The 20,012-nt window shown below is 33.4% G+C and overlaps 1 protein-coding gene across 2 annotated transcripts in view; it reads left to right on the top strand.

Annotated features, from left to right (window-relative positions):
- The window catches only part of LOC106661088, a 230,109-nt gene that overhangs the window by 38,646 nt on the left and 171,451 nt on the right, over positions 1 to 20,012 (top strand). The gene's annotated exons all lie outside the window — the stretch shown is intronic.

Below are 20,012 nucleotides of genomic sequence, written 5' to 3'. Positions count from 1 at the left end.
GGACTTTATTCCACTTTCAGAAACAAAGGCTGATGTTAGTTGAACACATTATCCATTTGTTATGTATATTTATTTAAAAAAAGAAAACGCCAAGTGCAAATAGTCAATACTAGACAAATCTTCGCTAGACAGCAATTCGTATCTCGGATAATTGGCAGGTATTGAACGGTTTACGAAGTCCGTGGCTAACTGTAAAAAAATAAATATTAGCGAGGACGTGGAACGTGCAGAATGGGCGTATCGATGGGGCTTACGCGGGACATAGTGAGTGGGAACGAAAGGAAAGGGGAAGATGCCAACAATCGAAGAACGGGACCTCGTTCCTTGTCCGGCCTTGGTGACCTTAGCCCGGCTGCAGTTTCTTCACGCACTTCTGGCTGACTTTGCAAAAATCCGTCTCTGTCTGACGGCTTGAATATACCCGGACTTCACCTGTCTGACGTCTGTCAAAACGACGAAGTTTAGCTTGGAGATCGCAACGACGCTTTGTATCAAACTTTGTTGTTTCATTCTAAGAAATGAATAATTGGGCTTGATTGGTCTAACAAAAAGAAAAGCGGTATCTTACATCGGGACTTGATGCCTTCCACCATAGTATTTAGACAGCAAATTTTATTTTCCTCGTGCTATGTTGGATTTATATTTATAAATAAATAAATACGGGAAAGCCAATTTGTATGAATTTTCTTATATTGGTCGATTTCGAAAATTCTGATCTCTTTATTCTTGCTGTTTTGATATTTTGAAACAATATATCAGTATTTATTGAAGGGGTTGTGAAACAAACTAATTCCGTATGCACGCAAATAGAATAGTAAACTGGGAAAAAACGAAGTAGAGTTTTATAAAAGTTTTGAGAAATGACCCAAGTAAGTTGTTTGACTAGTTTTTGTTTTGCATGCAAATATTTTTCAATAATCTGTTATAATTATCTCTGGACTATAAATCATTGAGTCCTATTTTGTTTTATGTTATGTTTTATAAGTACAATTAAACTTCAAAAAAAGGTCAAAAAGTAACTCTTTGCAAATACCGGAATTACGAGATACATATCGTTTTTTAAATATACGTCACAAGAGCTTTAATCATTTGAATTGAAAGCTACATGATCACCATTCATCAAAAACCAATATATATTATAGTAACATAAATAATTGAAATATAACACAAACAGTCAAAATAGCTATTACTAATCACTGTTTATAAATAATCTATTTATTTTTACTTGGGACTATAAACTTAGGAATTCAGAATAAAGGATACGTCTCATTGAACTCGGGAACTTGAGTTCAAAAATACGAGGATAAACATCCTGGCGGAAAGAGTAAACATGAGTTTAATTTTAGAAGGAAGTTCTTCTTCTTCAGACGGTTACTTTATTGTTAAAGTTTTCTTACAGCCGTCTAAAATCAATATATTCTTTATGCTGTATGCTTGGGAAGGTGAGGAAAGAGGTTTTACAACAATTAAAGGATAATTTTTTTATTTATTATCTATCTTCGATCATCGTCAATGTTTCTTCTGTCGTTTTCTCTTACCGAACTCGTTTAGACTTGGAAATTAAAATAAATTGTTCCATATATCTAAAGTGAATAGTTAGAACCGGGTAAATAAATTTACCTATAGTAAAGCTACGTAATAATATTAAAAATAAATAAATAAAACAGAATTTGTAGCTGTTTCGCGATTGAAGAATACGCACGATGACAGGAACAAGTTATTAAAGTTCACACATTACAAAATAAAATAACCTATTTACGAAACATCATGTGATTTAACGTATCATTTAATTTTTGAGAGGATTTTTTACCAAAGTAATCAATTTTCTTGAGAAATTAAATCGATAAAGGAGAAAAATTTTCTTCTGTAATTTTAAGATGACCTTTGTAGTATTTAATAGGTTCGTCTCTCCAGCCTATGTAAGCCTTTGTTAGGTTAGTAAACTGACTGCTGTAAAAGCTTTGAGATTTTTTATTCCCAGTTGTTTGAACTTTTTATAAACCTTGTATTTAAAGAGAAGATCTAAAGGGAAAAGATCAGTTAATTGTACATATAAGCCTCGTCGTATATCCTGCCTTTTTTCCATATCCAATGTTCAAGATACATGCAATTCAAATGCAAAGTCTACACCCATAGCGGCCTTGTATCTCTTGTCCCTTTTTGATAAAATGTCAATAGGGAATAAATGAGTCCTTTATGAACGGGAACGTTGCCTTATATTCCACTGACAATAACGCTCTTTGAAAACGGGTCACTATGGATGTTAAGTTAGCGTGATTTTAACGGCATTTCGCTATTGCATGTTTGTGAAAGAGTTGTGGGTCAATGTGCTTGCTCAATATGTTTTGCTGCATGAACCAAAGTTTTCCAAACACATCAACGGGGCTTGATTGTTGTTGCATTTTCCTAAAGGCTATCTTAACAGATGCGTTATAACAGCTCTGTGCGAATGGCATGAGTTGTATTATTCGATTTGTTTCTCGTTTGACTTCTTACTTTTATAATTTTTTCCCATTACGTAAAAAAGGTTTGCTTATTTGAAGTTTGTCATGTTTTTCTCTATTGGTGCTTATACTGCGTTATAATTTTTTTCCACTGCCTTGTTATTTACAGAACCTGCAAATAATTATAAATAATTATTTATTCTAAGTTCTTATTCATGTTTGTTCAGTATTTATAGAGATTGCAATTATGACTAATAACATTACTCTGAGCGATTAGTCCCTTAGGTAATTGCATCATTTGAATTTTAAGCGTCTATTGTTTGTCTTCGTTTATTATCTGTGTGTAAGACGATGTTTTTTTTCTTCAAAATAAAAGGAAATTTTTATTAATTGCTTTTTAACTAGTGGCCTTTGTAAATTTAATTAAGGTTTTCACAGGCCGTTGTTTCTTACTCGGTTTAGCCCAGTTCTTTGATAACTTCGCCCTTTTATAGAGAAGCCAACTTTCATCTCATGGCGCTTAAGGCCCCAAAGTTCTTCCGAGTTTACGACTTTTGATACGAAATAAGAAAAGTACGGAATAAATGCGAGAAGTTAAATTTATGGGGATCGATCCACCTAATTAAAATTAAAAGCTTTTGAAGACGACCTGGTCCCTGAACTTCACTTGCAACGATTAACCATACTAATAGTAAACGTATAATTTCAAATTTGAAGTTTTATTCAATTACTTTCCTCTTTCTGTTTATCTGCGGAGTTTCGCCGATTAATATTTAAAACAGCCTGATAAATTTTTTTTCAATAATTTAATGCTGTAAATAAAATTTAAGTAAACAAATAAAAGTAAATTAAATGATAAACCAATAAAAATATAAAGGTTTTCTTAATTTTTTCTGGCAATTATTTATTTTTTATTGATTAAGTGTTGTACCACTTCAGTTCGAATAGAGATAAATAATTTCAATCGATCCTGGGAGTTTATTTTACAAAGATTTAGGGAAATTCATACGAAAGATTCTCTCCAGGGCATATTTTCACGGCCAAACATACAATTTATTCGACTAGTGACGGCTAGGAAATAAATATATTTGTAGTTGTAGAACTATTTCAACAGTAAATAATTCCAATCACTTAATTTCAGTTATTTTTGAACTGTTTTACTGGGGCAATAAACAGATGTTTTTTAAAGATAACAGGGGTAAATAGAAAGAAAGTGGTTAGTAAACTAATGAATGGTTCAATGAACCCACTTCATTATTAGTAGTTATCACTCGTAGACAATCATCATTATATTCCTACTATGGTGTATTATATTATTACCGTAACGTTATATAATTTAATGGCATAGCATACGTTTTTGACATTTGTGTTTGACTTCTGCAGGCTTTGTGTTCTATGGTACTCTTTTATTGTTCCTATAATTGAATTTTTTCAATTTGCTGTTAGTCTCAAGGTAACAGCTAATATATTTTTACGAGGGAGGAGGAAAGGCAGAGAAAGAGCAAATTCTGGCAAATTGTTACCTTATTCTTTTTATCGCCAGTAAACGCCCCTGTGTACTACTTAACCCTCCTTTCGTTACTATTATGTTCGCCTCAATGTTTTCTGACAAACGGTCGTCGGCCTTACACGGAGCCTCGTAAACACATTTGTTTTAGATAAGCCGGAAACTACTTTCTCTTTGTTTTCCCCCTTCAAGTGGCCCATTTAGGAAAAAATGTTATGAAGTTTATTGCAATAGTCTATAATAATGGAACAGTGCCTTTTAACACTTCTGGATGGTTAGTATGGAAAAGTTTGGAGGTTTTTCTCTTATAACTTTATTTGGGCTTTTATTCTTCAAACTGGAATGGAAATGAACCTAACAATTAATATGACAAAATGCCGAAATCTTCCTAGATGCCCGGTGACAACCAAACTAAAACTATTTCTAATGTAGTTTAGAAAAGTTGAGAAGAATATTCTAAAGAAAGTACTGTTCCCCAAAAAATATACAAACAAAACTCACTAATACGTCCTATTGTCAACTAATCTGACCGGGCTTAAAAACTTACAAAACACGGCACAATCTTACATCTGACGAACCTAGATAAAGAGAAAAGGAGACGACCAACTTAAAAATTATTTGTATTTTAGTCCGCATCTCATAAGAATAGAAGAAAGAAAGAAGCGTTCCAAAATATACACGAACCTATAATCAACAAACCTGACTTTGCGAAACATAGTACAATTTTAGGCCTTTCTTCCACACCAGCGAGGCCAAGCGGACCAGGACGATCGGGGACCACCAAAACCTAAACCTCGCAGACTCAAAAATCTTAATTGAAAGAAAAGTTATTTTAATCTCCATAGCTTTTTAGAAGGTTTGCATCCATTCAGTACTTTTTGTCTATGTTTTTTAATTTTCGCCTAATTTATTGCCATTTTTCAAATATGACGAAAATACCGAATCGTAGACTTAAAAACTAGTGTATGAATATATTATTTTAAAAAGCCAAGAATAAATTCGTTGTAACGTTTAAAACATACCTATGTCACAGTTAAATAAACGACAAACCTATAAACTATTTTTCATTTCATTCTCAATTTCAAGTTAATTTTTAAGTTTAAATTTGTGTTTATGCAATTGAAACGAATATTGAATGATAATGTAGTACAATGAATGCATTGTGTTCCTAGTTTATGCGTTCTCCCATCTTATCAGTCGCTATTGTCAAAACGTCACAAACTCTCTGTGGACGTCTTTTGACATGGAAGAACAAGGGCAATTTCCATTTATACCTCCCCTTTCTTTGTCTAGCTGTATATGTCTTTTATTAGCAAGATACATTTCACGGAAAATTGCTTCATTGAATTATTAAAATATGGAGAAATAGAGTTTTCTTTTCATTTTCTAATGGGTTAGAATGTAACTCCAAACTCCTCATCACGAGATTTTACTTAACTTTTCCCGAAATATCGATATTTCATAGAAATTATTTATTTTAGAAAATTTCCCCTTCCTCCCTTAGGTATGTAATTCGCCCCTAATTGAATTTTGGCCTGTTCTACCTTGATGTTACGGTAAATTAGAGGCCGAGGAGGGATATTGCACTCCGTTAGGCGGCCCCCCTCAACTAACATTCGACTCATAATTCAGTGTTTAACTTCATTAGCAGCGGAAAGCTTCCGACTGAAGTTTACCCTTTAAATAACCCCTAGGCGTTGGGGGCGGTGGGTGACTTGAAGTACCACAGGGCAGATGGGCCTCCGACAAATTGTCCGTAAAAGTGGTCATATTTTTAAAAGCGGAACCCAGTTCTGGACATTTTTCCAAGTCTTGGGATATTAAACTTGAAACACGTTTTCTCTCAGGGTGCTTGCAAGAGTAAGAAAAACGTATACATTTAACACGGGCGAAAAATTTATTTTTGATCTTTTTATCACTTCCGAGGCAGGTTGCGTTTGGACTCAACATAATAAGATTAACTACGTGGTAGTATCAAACTATCTTCATATGTATGTATTTTTGTCCTAAATTTTCATTCTCTCTCTCTCTCTCTCTCTCTCTCTCTCTCTCTCTCTCTCTCTCTCTCTCTCTCACACACACACACACACACACACACACACACATACACACACACACGCCACCAACATGTTACTTTCATTCATTCTCTCTATTTATCTGTCTATCAATCTTGATCTCTAAACCGGCTTCTGCTCCAAACACTCACTCTAAATATGTATGTACAATTTAACTATCTTTCTATATAGATTTTACCTCACCTTCTCACTCACTTTTGTCTCACATTTTCTTGTTACTTTCCTCTCTCATTATCCATTTTGATCTCTGCACCTACCTCTACCATTTGCCTTCTATCTTTCTAACTGTCTGTATATTACACTCACAAACCTATCACTCTTTCTGTACACATCTATTTTAATCTATTTGGAGATTAGATTATCTATTTTATTATAGATTACCTATTTTGACTCACCGATCCTCAGTAACCCATACGCTCCCCCTCTTTCTCATTATTAATTGAATAAACAGTTTTAATTGTTGTTAACTGGTGTCAATTGTTAATATCGTTTGAATAGTTTTGAAGTATTGAGATCAGTTGTTGTATATCACCGTGAAGAGAATATTTTTTTTATAAGTGTACGAGGTCGAATCTGAGGTGGATGTTTACCTTTGAAACGAGACAGGTTGAAAATACACAAACGCTAACTTCAAAAGCGAAACGCAGCTGATTCGAAATTAGCCTGTGATTGGTTCTCGGAGGAGAAGATCCCAGAGCTCCCGCTGATTAGGAGCAATTGTTGCTCTGTTGAGTTCATTTACTGGCCATTGAAGAGGACTGCGGGATGGGATTTATTTCTTTTCCCCAGCGCAAAGACCTCTCGAAACAATTACACGATCCCTTGGCCGCATGTCGCGAAACGTATTCTATTACACAGGATAATAGAAATTAATCAAATCGTCTTGGTTTTAATTCTACACCGAGCGGTTTGCGCCTTCGGCTGGTTGAAAACAGGCTGGCAGGTGTGAGTGACTATTGCCAACTCTGCCATTACATTTTTCCAACAAAGGTAGATTGAAATCGTACACTGGCAGGCATAAAATTAAAAATTCAACAAAAAAACCCGCCTACACGGTTATTGTGAAAGTCGACCCGATGTTCGGCAAAGCTTGATCAAAATTGACATATCCAATCCTCCTATCTTCGTTTTTGCTCTCCGAATTAACACAATTTCAAATATGTATTGCTGAAACATGGCCAATGTTGATGGAACTGGAAAAAATATTTAACCTTTTTAACCATTGAACTTCTTTTCTAAAACATATCTAAAAACGGGCACTTGCATAAATTAATAAATATTTTTGTTTGTTTACGATTGAATAAAGAATATTGTGAAAAAAACACGATCGGTTACTTTGAGTTGATATCTTTTTAGCTTTTAATAATTCCAAACCGTTACTTACAGGAGTGCATTGAGAATTAGTTACCGTTTCTTCTTCTAACGGTAATTTGCAATTTTTATGCTCTAAGATAGAACTTGATGTAACATGTAAAATAACAATAAATGTTATTTTTACAGTTGTCTGATAAAGTTTTATAAAGAATTGAATTTGAAAGTTAACTATAAATTACAATTAATTAAGGTTTTTAGTTGAGATAAAAAAGTCAATGGCACGATCGGGATTCGAACCCACGATCTTCGGCTTGATACGCCGCTGCTCTACCACTTGAGCTCTCGTGATCTCGATCCACTCGGACACCAACTTCCCATCTCAACCGCACCTTTTGAATTTTCCCTCCTTTTTGCCATTTTTCAATTGGCGTTCAATTTTTTAATTGGTCAAGCGGACCACGAAATTAGTGAAGTTAACTATAAACATGTACTATTTTCTTCTTTCTTTGTAGAATATAATAATTTAAAACACTATTTAATATTGTAAAAAGCCATTTGAAACAATCAACCATGTTATAATATTACTATATTAATAATAAAGTGTTTATTTGCTTCGTTTAGCATACAATGTGCAGTATATAATTTAAAATATAAACTTATACATATTACATCTATTAGGTTTCGTGGTCCGATTGACCAAATAAATTCTTTTCAATTAATTAAGGCTTTGGTTGAGATAAAAAAGTCGAGCAGGATTCGAACCCACGACCTTCGGCTAATACATATTAACAACAAAATTTATATAACATTATGACATGTGTTTGTCGAGCTGCGAAAATAATGAGTTAATTAGCTAGCATGTACAGAGTTCATGTAACTATTGCAACAATACATATATAATATTCATAATACATAATTTAACCATATACTATATACATTAATATACAATAAATAGAAAGTACATAATTATATTTACTTAAATTATTCTTATATACACGTTACTGCATATATTTACATTGTTACAACGATACCTCCTTTAGATATTATAATTATATATTAAGAACTATCTATAGCTCCAAGCCGTTCCATAAAAAGAGTACAAATTTTCCCCTTCTTGACATTCGTGAATTGAATCAGTTCTTCTCGCAGCAACACATTTTTCCCGAAAGCTTTTATTCAAAAATTCGTTTAGAACAGGGTAGACTGCTACGTAGTAATAGTCATCTTCTACCATTCCAACATTACACATTGTACAAGCATGCTGTCTGCCGTCCTGCTCCTTCTAAAATTTAAGGCCAATAGTTGGCCCCGGAACATGAATAGCTCGTACAACAGACATGTAATTGCCCCTGCGTTGATCCGTTTTTAATTATTTGTACAGGTCTTGGAATGTTGAAAAGTTTGCTTTATTCACCAGTAGTAGTATTAGTATTATAATAGTTTCTTTTAATGGTTTCCTTCCAAATGACTTTTTTCCCATTACTTTTAAATACTGTAAGTAACCTAATTCGTACTTTGTACAAATATTTTTCCTATCTTTTGCCCAAAACATATTCGTTTTTATAATTATTTTTTCCAAAGTTTTGTTAGCGAAAATCTGGTATCAAGAGAATTTTTTGTACATATTTAATTTGCACCTCTAGGGTAAAAAAATGAAAGGTTTGCATTCGACTCGAAGAAATGTCATATTTAGGCGTGTTGTTTTGGGCAAGAAGTACATTTTAAGAAAGAACGAATTTAATTTTTCCACCGATTCAGATCTCCTAAATCCCCACATTTGTTCCACATAGCACAGTATAGTCCGCGCTATTGCATTAAAAATGTCTACTTTTATAGTTAAAGTCACGGTCTCTTTTTCAATTAAACTTGAATAAAATTGGTTCAACTCAAACTTTGCAGTTGAAGGCTTTTTGTCCAAATGCCTAACAACGGACAACGGTGGTGTCATAATAAAGCCCAAATATTTCAATTGCGTTTCCTTTACAACACCATATTTCGCTTTTCCTCAGCTTTCCACCTCTCCGAAAAACAATGATTTTAGAATTATGCAACTTCACTACCGAGTTAAACAGTGTTATATTTTTTGTTTACTTACTGTACTTCCCCAGTTTTTTATTTTTTTGTTATAATCTTGACTAGACATGGTCAAACTATCTATATAGGTATACGTCAAACCCCAAATCTGACTGAGATTCAGAGATGATTATCATAAAGCGTCAGCTGTCATCTTATGTACACATATTATTATTACCCAACTGTTGAAAGCACAACATTATTTCAACAACAAAATAGGAATATTCAAGCAAACTGTGCTAAATGCATTTTATAAACCCCGAAGTCTAAAGCTTAAAAGATGTTTCTAGACAGTCCAACTACACGGCACTGCATCATCACAAAATAATGTAAATTGCTGTCCAGATTCAGGGCAGGTTCCATTACTCATACTTGATCATCGCTACTGCACCTTTTCAGATATACTTAGATATATTTACTTATCTTGCGAATTTTAATGCACGTTGTATTAATTTTTTTATTACCGAACCTCTTATCTTATAGCCTTTCAAGTCGATAAAGTTCGTTAAATTGTTATTTTTCAAGTATCGACGACCAGAATTCAATTTTTTTATTTATGAAAGGGCCTTTTTAAAAAGTCTTTTGTGTTAAGCCCCTCGGAATTATGCTCATGCACTTGACACACAAAGATGTGTAAGGATCACTTGAATCGTTTCAAGAGGTTTTCCTCCTTAAACTATAATTTCGTCCTTAGTTAGCTTCCCGAAATCGACCCTGTTTCGCATATCGTGACCCTCAGCTGTTAAACAAAGTCATATCGATCTTTTGAATAAAGTATCACATTTGTCATTATTCTAATGAGATTGCTGTCTCAGTTAAATTAACCCAGGTGTCAGGTGAAAAAGAAATCAGATGGGACTAATTGGGTCGCGGGTTTTCTTTAATTACATTCAGATCCACTCTCAAAAGAGATAAACTGCCTTGTGTTGTTTCGATAACGTTTCTGTCGAAAATACTCCCGATAATTTGGGCTGTATAAATCCATTCTCGTTTTGGGTGATAAGAACTACGGACCGGCTGCCTGGTCAAATGGCGTACGCCGGCCCCTTGGAAAGCCCTAACTCCTCACTGATAGCCTTTTATTTACTATCAAATCGGCGTAATACCCCGGCTTTACGGTCGTCCTTAGAAGGCGTCCGAGATTGCGTAAGTCAATAAAAACGAACGGCTTTAACTACGCACCACTTTCTGCAAATGGACGGTTGGAGAGCAAAGAAGGCGTCTGTCTGACCATTTGGGAAAACAGTGTTTAACATTCCCTTTCTGACTTCACGAAATAGCACGAGCCAATAATATTACCATGTGTAGGTTGGCAGTTCTGGATCATCCCGGTCCGCCTATTCTCCATAGTCTGTCAGACGCTTATCAGTATTTGGCATTTTCAGTGGGTGTTATTTTTAATTTAGATTAGTAATTGATATAAAAACAAAACACAAAGAAAATATTACAACATGTCTATGGCACAAAACATGACGGAAAGTAGCATAAAAATAAATGTACACCTCCTAAACTTGGCTTATAAAATGGTTAGGGATGGTACACCTCCTAAACTTGGCTTATAAAAAAACATGGCAATAATAATTGTCCACAATGACAAACAGAGGGGAATAAAAATTAAAAGTAGAAAAATATATTTTCAATAACACTGATTATCACGATATTCTTTAGTTATCGTACATCTTGACCTTGTCGAATTCTTCGACCTATTGGAGCAGGTGTGATATTTGTTGTGAAGCTCCAACAAGTTTCCGATTGTCTTGATAAGTCTATCCTCGACGATTCGGTCGCCAGATTAGTTTTGGCGGTTGATCTGTCCGTTCTGTCAATCGCGCCCGTTTTTTGTTTGTGATGGAATTAATCTTCATGTAAGGCATTGGTCGAATTGAAAAAGTTAGTGTCACGAGCGGGATTTGAACCCACGACCTTCGGCTAAATACGCCGCTGCTCTACCACTTGAGCTATCGTGACTTCGATCCACTTGGAAACCAATTCCCCATCTCAACCTACCTTTCGAATTTTCCCTCCTTTTTGCCATTTTTCAATTTATTCATAAATTATTTTATAATTAATGGAATGTTTTTCTTAATAAACACATATTTACGATATAATTTATCGATAGAATGGACATTAACCCTATAGACAGTTGGAGTTATAAACTTGCAGATGTCTTTCTTGACATCTTGAGTGATGCAGTGTTGTTTAAAGACTTAGGAATCAAAAAATGTTGATATTAATAGTATTTTAAACTCTATCTAAGACCCGTGGTTTCACATTATATGCACATGTCAAACGTATTTAAACTATTTCTAACTGAATGAAGGCAAATTTGGCCAAGATATGGTTAGTTGTACAGCTGAGATTCTCTGGGCGCGGAGAAATTAAAATGATCTCTAAAGGTATTACTATCATATTAACACCGATAATATTTGCTCAGTCTGTAACCTCCTTCCTGGAAATAGAAAATTTAGAACATTTCTTATTAACAATTAATTAAGGTTTTTAGTTGAGATAAAAAAGTCAGTGGCACAAGCGGGATTCGAACCCTCGATCTTCGGCTAGATACGCCGCTGCTCTACCACTTGAGCTATCGTGACCTCGATCCACTTGGACACTAACTTCCCATCTCAACCCCACCTTTTGAATTTTCCCTCCTTTTTGCCATTTTTCATTTGTCGCCGAGAATCCAATCCGATTACACGACATTTGAAGAATGGCAAAAAGGAGGAAAAATTCAAAAGGTGGGGTGGAGATGGGAAGTTGGTGTCCAAGTGGATCGAGGTCACGATAGCTCAAGTGGCAGAGCAGCGGCGTATCTAGCCGAAGATCGTGGGTTCGAATCCCGCTCGTGCCATTGACTTTTTATCTCAACTAAAAACTTTAATTAATTGTAATATATTAATTGGTCATGCGGACCACGAAATTAGTGAATTTAATTTTTAGGTGCCAAATATGAGATGCCACTACATTAACAAACATTTTATTCCATGCGACTATTGTAACGAAAATATGATTGACTTACTGGATGTCCAAAATTTGGAAAAGACAAGTGAAAATTTTATTTTGTACTGGGTACGCTGAATTGGTTTTATTTTGACTCAAGGCTTAATGGAAGTTTGTGTGTTTTCTTGTGTCCAGAAGTACCTATTTCTTTAAAGTTACATGTTTTGTACAAGTGCAAAAATCCTGAAAATTGTACGAGGAATATTATATCGTATTATTATATTAATTCCATCCTTTATATACATATTTTGTAAAAATACAGAAAGTTATCTTTCTATATATCTATTAGCATTAAAAAATTCATTTTTCAAAAGGTTAATAATGGTAATAATATTATCAAGTTAACTTTTACTACATAAATGAATGTTTGCGCCGAGAAATTGGATCCGTTTCATTGATTTTGGCCTTTAATACCTTGGTATTGGATTTAGAATTTATGGACCAAGTTTTGCCCTAACTTCATGACTGAATTTGACAACATAGTTAACTTTGAATCATTGACGGCCGGTTCGCTGGGTTGTTGACCAAACTTCCTATTTGTACCAATGACTCGTGTAGCTTTGTTTTCCCGAAACTCTTTAAAATTATTAATTTCGAAAATTATTTATGTAACGCCAAATTTATTTATTTAAAGTTTTCAGACGTTCTCCCCATTGAATAACGGACGTTAACTTGTAACGGCGACGTGTCGGAAGGGATCCTCAAATCGAGAATCGCCCGTCCTGCTTTGAATGCAAACTTGCATTTAAGCCCGATTGGTATTCAGCGTTTCCTCAGTCTCCTCCATGAACGTATCCGTCTATTATTCCAGGCTGAATTCGCATTTTTTCACCCTACCGTTTTAATTAAGCAGACAGTATCAGTTTGAATGCTATCGGTAATTAGAAGTACAATGCTTCATGCTAATGAATTCTTGCCAAGAGGTTTTTCCTTGGCCCTCGACCCCGCCCCAACTATTCGATTTACAAATAATGCCAATTACATCGCTTACATGTATTATTAAAAAAATAGACGAATAAGTTTTTTAATTTCTAATAAATACTATTAAAAATGTATCAGTTACTTGATAGCAGGTAGTGGGAACAGTAATAAATCACACTGTTTGATTTAATGGGCTAATTTGTTTGCGGAAGCTTTTTATCTATTTTTTAATGTTAACAACTGATATTTATTAAACAAAATTTGAAGAAATTATATCTTAAGGCTGAATACATAAATCTCACGGTAGTCTCCGGCGCGTTATTACAAGGCTGTTGATGACGGAAGTTGCTGAGGGGTAAACACATGGTGAACGCATGAAACGGAGTGGAAACGAAAGGGCAGAGGAAAAAACGGTGCTAACCCCATTTAAATAGGACTCTTAAAATATAAAAAAAGTCCTGTTCCACTTTTGTAAGGAAGAACAGTGTTTAAAAATAGCCACGAAAATAGTCATGTTGTAACTTGTGGTTATACAACAAGCTTTAGCGGCCGCCAATTGCAGTTGCACTCACATGTAGGAATTTTTATTCGATGTTGAAAAGCTTTTCAACTGTGTGTAGCTCAGAGGATTAAATTATAAGCTCATCTCCCTCGACTTTCCCCAATACCTTCTACTTATTTAACTAATAATATAAAAATTTAATATCTACATGGGCAAAGTACTGTAACAAGCTGGTCAACTTGGTTATAAATGATTATTTGGAGATCGTGAGATGCGGTCTGACGTAGGTTTTAGAAAAACATTTTCTTTATCGTGCCAACGTTTCGATCTTTATTGAAGATCATCTTCAGGACCTGGGATTTATAAACATTGTTTTAATTATACAAATACATGTAGGATGTGAAAAAAGTGAATTTACACAATGCTAGAAATTTTAGACTCAATCAAAATATTTGTAATCACTCAAAGTGTTTGGTTATAAATGTTGGTCGTGTTTTTGCATGGTGATTGGATGAACTCATGTTGAATTTATCGCCACTGATCACTGCAGTTCCCTTCTTCTATTCTCGCTGGTTTACGTTTCAACCTTACGTTTTTCACCTTTATGCCATCTTCTTGTTCTACACTGGTATATGAATGAGTAATGACATAATTAAATTATAAATCTCATAATAATTTGGTTTATTCATCGATGATATGGTCAGTTAAAAGCCATCTAATAGTACCATAGAAAAAGGACGTCCTCGGACTAGTTAGATATTTGAAATATTTAAAAAAAGTTGAATTCCTTCGAATAGAAATAAACCCACACCTGATATGGTCTTATGCACTATCATATATCGTCATTAATTATCTTGGTTGATTCTCTTGAATTTTCTTACATGTTGTCATTTCGTTGGTCGAGATGATTGGCAAATTTTACTCAAACCTTCTATCCAAACTATCCATATTCTAATCCCGAGTTTCTGGATATATGAAAGAACATTCGTGACCAACGTAGCACTTTGTTGTTATACTACATATTTAATGCTTGCAGATTACTCTCTTTGACAGTTTTCACAGACCTTGCAATAAGGTACCAAAAGGATAAACTTATTGAATATCAATAGAGAAGCGTTTCTTCTAGACAATTCAGTACTTCGTATTGATCCCATCCTTTCTTTTTGTTCTGGGTTTTGTAGTGTAGCCTAATGTCAAGGGTTATAATATGGTATTACGCTATAATTAAAAATGGAATTAATTTGACAATTAATTCGATATATGTTTGGTAGTTCTATTTGTAAAATTCCCATGTACTTTAAAAAAATTTAATTTAATGATTAATTTAATTTGACTTTGCTAAAATGCAAATGTGGCTAGATTAGGAATATCACTGGATAACTACGATATGTACAAGATTTATCGAAGAAAATATGAATTGAATTGTATCCTGATATCCTGTTTTCTGGTCACATATTTATAGTCTGTTGGCTCCGTTGCGGCATTTCGCCATCTTAAGTTTTGGGTCTTACCTTCAGTCTGACAAATTAATCGGATCAAAACGTAGGCTCTTCACCTCGCAGAAAACAGGGAGAAATCTTATGTTAAATATTTATTCCTTTAACTAAAACAACTTTTGTTTTTTGATTAACGTATTACGGTGTACGCTTAGTAGTGAAGAAGTTTCGAATGCACACACGCTCAAGTTTTGACTTTGAACATTGTAGACAAAGTATTTAAGCCGCTGTAGAGCATGTGTTCTTAATGACTAGGTATTCTTGGCGTGTTATTCCCAAGAATACATGGTTGGCACAAAAGACATCTGCTTTCTCTGTAATAAACTCCTTTCTTAGTTCCTTGAGTTTATAATTATTCACAAACTAAATAAGGGTTTATTTGTAAACATTGAGTTGGATGACGAATCGGAAAAGATTGAGAAAAAAGGAATTAATCTCTTGAAAGAGATTACTTTATTCTATTCAAAGTTAAACAATAATTTTGGCATAATTGTAATTAATCTAGCAATGTAATAAAACTAAATGAATGAGTATATATTTTTTCACAGGACAGTATATAATGCATTTTATATAAATATATGAATAAATAAATAAATATGTATATATAAAAGATACGATTCATAGAACTAATATAATTGCTTTTATTTATTTAATTTTTTTTTAATTGATCATCTTTTAGGAAATACCGGTTGTATGTTACTGCCTGACCGAGGGCACGTCAAAAAATATTTGTGTCTACATAAAATTGCAACAAGGACAAGATTGACATTATCGTTTTTAATGAGAAATAGTATAAATAATCGTTATGAGCCCAGAATATTTTTGAAAAGGCATACATTTATTTTGAGACGAATGTGGCTGTTCGCTCATATTTTTTTTGCAAAATATTCTCAAAGGGGAATGCAAATAAATGTTAGTGCAGAAATCCAAGGCCACTATTTCTGTTGTCGTTGTAGATTTTAAGCTATTTGTCGACTATGATCTCACTAGGATTAAAAAAAAGCAAGGGATATTTTTTCCGGTTTTCAGTAAAGAATTAAAAAGAAAAAGTTTTTCGTTCAGAATAAATCTTAATAGCGGGATTTTCATATACGGAACCGGTTTTGAATAAGAGGTGAGAATTGGAAAAAACTATGTTTAAACATTTAAATATAATATTTTAAAATAATGGAAATTCAAACCGTTAAAAGTTTCAAGAAAAAACAGGAAAAACATTTTGCTTAAAAAAATTGCGCATAAACTCTAAAGTCACAGCTTATAAATAAGTTATATTATCTAAGATTAATCTAAAACGTGCCGTCCTTATTTTAAATATTATAATGGGTAAAAAATTTATTTTTTGGATTTTATACTTAAGCGAGCCTAATGAATATAAATTTCTATTGAAACAAAATGATGTCAGAAGGATGAATGAATTTAATTTTCTTTCACTTAAATTTAATATAATCTATTCGTTTTTTAAGAGGAAAGCAATTATATTATTATTATATATGGTATAACTTGTCATTTTCCACTGGAGAACATAGCTCTAATAACGATTGAAGAAACTTAACGAATCTGACTTAAAATCGAACCAAAATGGTGACGACAGAATGAATTAATTATAAGTCGATTTCATTTTCTTTAACTTAAGTTCTTGTTTTAATTTTTGAATTTATGACAACTCTGATCTAATTAGGTTATATTGAAAATTATATATAGGTGAAACTGGCTGAGATTTTACTGCAATTAGTCAACGTTTAAAAATATAATAATAAAACAATATTGAGGAAATGTTATTAGCAGCATATAGGATCAAAATTGAAAATGTATTAGTTATAACTTGAAAACTTGAATATAATTATTATTTAAGTAAGCCTAGTGGTTATGGATTAATTAAAGTTCACAGTACATTAATTTCAAACTATATATGCGATCAGATCAAATCAAGATATATCAAAGCCAGTAAATAGATCTATAACTGTCTAAGGTAACTAAGAAAATTTTAACAAATATTAATTATTTTAATTGTCAATTAATAAATAATATCGTATTTTTTTAACAACAAAAGAAAAAGTACAAATTAAAAAGATAGCAGTTATAAATTGAGCATGAAAACTTAGCATTATATAAGTGAGTAATAATATGGTAAATAATGAATATGGATTGGTATCAAACCGGAATCATGCCAGAACGTATTAAAGATTAATTTCTTCATATCACAGTCATTTATTTTATAAATTTCTATGAGATCTAATTAGATCAGAGGTTCTCGAGTTTTCAGGAAGGATTTTGAATCATTCTATCCTTCAATTCCTTTGAAATATAGTTTAAATAGCAGGATTGAACAACGCGAATTGTAGCCGTAGCCATAGCGATAAGTGATTTCTCCTTGAATAAGAGAAAGCAGAGAGAATTGCGTTTCGCGTTTGAGCGTTCAGATTATTTGATTTTTCGGCACACGATTATCAATTTCAAAATGAGACACCACACAAATTCTCCCCTGAGATGGGCTTTTATCGTATTATCCCGCGAAAGTACCGCCGAAATTTATCAATTCGTACATATTTTAAAAGGGGAAAAATACGTTTCGCATTTTTTCCTCCTGTGTACCATTTGGTCTAAAGAAGAGCTCTTTCTTATCTTATGATTACACTTACCTCCAGAAGCGCTTCTCGGATATTACCCTAATTGGATCCCTGCCTAGTTCGGTGGAAGCTTTCCACTTTTATCTTTATCACATCTTGAATGTTTCCATCCGCCCTAAAGGACGTTGACCTAAATTCGGCCGGACTTTAAAACTCGTTGTGCTTCTACAGAGTTTGTTACATCACAGTGCAGACTTAATATTCTTATTACGGGCATAACAGGGTTTTTTCTGTTAATAAACGTTTGAATAAGGTCCCGACAGGTGGGCCACGGATATTCTCACTTTTCATTATCACTTGGATGATCCAGGAAAACGTTACAGACTGTTTAGGTGTTACACTAATTTTTAATAAAGTTATAGAACCGTTAGGCTGAAAAAATAACCGGAACACTAACTGTAAATAAATCTCTTTAGCCTCCTGCAAAAGTCCATTAGAAAAGACGCCTCTGGCTTCTCTTGACCTTGCCCATGTCATTAGAATTCTCAGTGTAACAGTATTGTTTTTCAGTTGTCACGGATAGGCATTGGCTCCAAGGTTAGGAAATGAAACAGATAAATATGCAATTGCTTTACAATTGCTACATATTAAAAAACCTCATTCTTTTTTAACGGCTGACTTCCAAGTGGGATTAATTAAAAATCCCTTTTGTCTGCTGATTGCACCATTGAAATCAATTCGGGGCCCCACTCTGCATATGGACTTAGTAAATATAACTTCTAAGAAAAAGATGTAGTTTGGTTTTTCCATTTCCGTAATAACTCTCATAGTTTCAATCATTTTCATTGTTAGGTTTTCATAGTTTATCTCAATTATGGAATAGACAAATCCCGGTTCTCTAATACATCTATAGTATCATGATTCTTAATAGTTTAAAAATTACATGTTTCAAGAAACGCTGTTTTCAGTAGTCAGTACGGCGATTGACGTCTTGAAGGAGATGCTAATATGTGTGTCCTTCTGTGTGTCCTGAGATAAGCTCGTCGGAGGTTCGGAATGCAATCTCAGGAATTCTGCTTGTTTAGCGTTCACCAAGAAATTCTCGGAGATGCTTTGGATTCTTTTGTCTCGTTTGTTATTTGTATAAAAGGGTTTGTCAATTAGTTGTCTCCCTTTGGCTCATAAACTGAAGTACAACCATCGATAGGTTTCAATTTACAAAAGTAATTTTAAAACATTAAATGAAGCTTTAGCAATAAAGAAATATTTGTCTACTTATTTGGAACTAGTTAAAAAAATTCATAATAATAATAATGCAAAATTACAAAAATCCAACGATTACCCCAATATGCTCATCATATCTTCTAAGAAATATACTCATAAAAATAGTCTATCAAGCATTAGCATAAAGCACATGAGTCACATAGTGTAAGGCATGCTTTTGTTATAAAGGTCACCAAAAATGAGAACTAAGCAAGTAATGTAAAATTAAAACAGTTTATGTATTATATTAAAATGTTATTATGTACTTGGGTGTGTTGTAAATAAACTAACATTAAAATATTTATGTAAAAAATAGTTACTTAAAACTCTTTATGCGACGTGCTGTTTTAGTCTTACATGCTTTATTTTTTATAGTTTTAAATGCTTTATTCTTATAGAAAAACTAACCACAGACAAAAATACACAAACACAAACATAGTTTTTCTGTCTATATATATTAGTATATATCTATCTCTATCTATCTATCTATCTTTGTTTTACTTTATCACACAGACATCTAGAATTTCCAAATGATCAATTTTCTGACAGTAGCATACCTTGGATTTGATTGAACCAATTCTAGTACAGGTTTACGCGTTAAATGTGCTAAACGTTTATGCTTAAAATAGTTGGCCATTGATCAGAAATCTGTAGGAGCAAGGTCGAGATTGTAAGTGTCGTAGAAGCTCGGATTCTATCCATTTCATTTTCTACATTGCATGTCAGGGAATGTGTGGCACAGACCAGACGTTTTCTTTTAGAAAAAAGCTATTGAATAAATATCTGGTATCTTCCTAAATAAAAACACTTTCTTACAGACTTATAACATAGAGAAACCAAAAATCCTTTT

This window comes from Cimex lectularius, unplaced genomic scaffold (assembly GCF_000648675.2).
Source record: "Cimex lectularius strain Harlan isolate CLEC.00 unplaced genomic scaffold, Clec_2.1 scaffold1, whole genome shotgun sequence".
In the NCBI taxonomy this organism is placed as follows: domain Eukaryota; kingdom Metazoa; phylum Arthropoda; class Insecta; order Hemiptera; family Cimicidae; genus Cimex; species Cimex lectularius.
Note: the sequence above shows the minus strand (reverse complement) of the source record. Positions and strands in the feature narration are given on the sequence as shown.